The following is a 1,739-nucleotide window of genomic DNA, read 5'->3' as shown; positions in this document are numbered from 1 at the left end:
GTATGGAGAGGCCCTCCACCCCACCAGGAGTGAGGTGTTAACCAGGGCTGTTGCCTCAGGCTGGGCTGGGCTGCTTATGTGGGCCAGTATGGAGAGGCACAAAGCGACATGGGTCTGGAGTTGTTCACTGCAACTGTCCCTGCCCCAGCTACTGCTGCAGCCCTTGGCTTGTCTGGGCTGTTCCTGTGAGCTAGAGCTAAGAAGCATTGTGCCCAGAGTCTGAGTGCTTTGCCACTACTGCCAGCTGCTGCTGCTGCTCCAGGTTAGGCTAGGTTGTTTACAGCAGCAGGACAGAGGTGCAACGCTGTGAGTATAGCGTCGTTTGCCACTGCTGACAGCTGCTGCTGCTCCAGACTGGGTGGTGCTGCTTGCACCAGCCAGGAAGATGCGCCATGCCAGGGAGGTTGAGGGGAGTCTTCATGCCAGCTCTGCCTTCTGAGATTTGTTTCTATTCTCTGGGTTGGCACCAGCAAGTGAGAGTCTTCTGGATGTCTTGGAATGCTTGTGGATATGTGGTCCTCTGAGGGTCCAGAGCCAGGCCACTTAAGCAGCCTGGTAAGAAGCTCCACCACTTAAGCTGCTCAGCGTGGAGCCCCATCACCAACAAGGGGTGGCTGAAGGTTATTTCCACTTTACTGTTTGTGTAGGTTTTTCCCTTTTCTTTTTTTTCACTTATTGTACCTCTCTGAGTAATCCCTTTTTTTGGTGGGTCACTTGGAAAAACTGAGCATTCAAATTCAAACTGTATTTGGTTGGGGAGACCTGTGGTGTTTACCTGCTGTTCCATCACCATCTTGGCCTCTACCCTTCAGGTGGAGTTTTTCTTAGTTGGAGGGTGGGCCTTAGTTACCAAAGGATAGGTACATAAAAGAATATGTTGTAAAGCCTGCAGATTGTAGTTAGACATTTCTGTTAATATAGCCTTCCCAAATTTAGGAACCAAAGGGTTTGGTCTACCCTAAAGTATTTCAAAGGGATTAAATCCTTACCATAAGGGCTACATCTTGCTCGAAGGAGAGCAAAGTGGAGGAGGCTCACCTAGCCATGGACAGTCTCTGTATTTAAGTTAGTCTGTGTATTTAATTTAATTTAAATAAATTAAATTCTTTCAAATGCTTTGAACTCTGAGTTCTATAAATGGATTGTAACTTCCAATTTATTCCTAGTGCGTCAGTTAATAATTGAGAACTTGGACCATGAATGCAGGGCCATCTTTGTACACCACAAATAAGGGTAAGCCAAATCAAGAAATTATTACATGCCTCACCTCAGCCTGAAAAACTGTCCACTATTACTAACAGATACGAATACCCATACTTTCCAGGCTTTACCTCTGTGAAGTCCACTTTCCCAAATTCACCATCTGAGGTTCCTAACATATGAATTCTTTCCATATGTTCCAGCTTTTCAGCATTTACCTGTTTGGAAATTACATACACATATTACAAAGGATTGTCAGCCTGAGGCCCCACTGGTTTTTGAACAGTTTTACCAGTTGTCTGGAGCAATTTACCAGGGTGCAAATATCTACACATAAACTGAAAGAAAGCTTGAACCTGTTTACATTTTTCACAAGTCCAGTGTCAACATTTGCCCACATATTACGACTGTTTTTGTTTCTTCCCTTAATCTTAACAACTAGTAACTCTAGAGACCCCACTCGTTTTAGAGTGGTCTCCCAAGCTACCTGATCAGCTCAAATGTTTTCCTGTATCTTATGGTCTCTAGGTTCTTTAACT

The sequence above is a fragment of the Dipodomys merriami genome, unplaced genomic scaffold (genome assembly GCF_024711535.1).
Source record: "Dipodomys merriami isolate MVZ:Mamm:240054 unplaced genomic scaffold, mDipMer1.0.p SCAF_689, whole genome shotgun sequence".
In the NCBI taxonomy this organism is placed as follows: Eukaryota; Metazoa; Chordata; class Mammalia; order Rodentia; family Heteromyidae; genus Dipodomys; species Dipodomys merriami.
Note: the sequence above shows the minus strand (reverse complement) of the source record.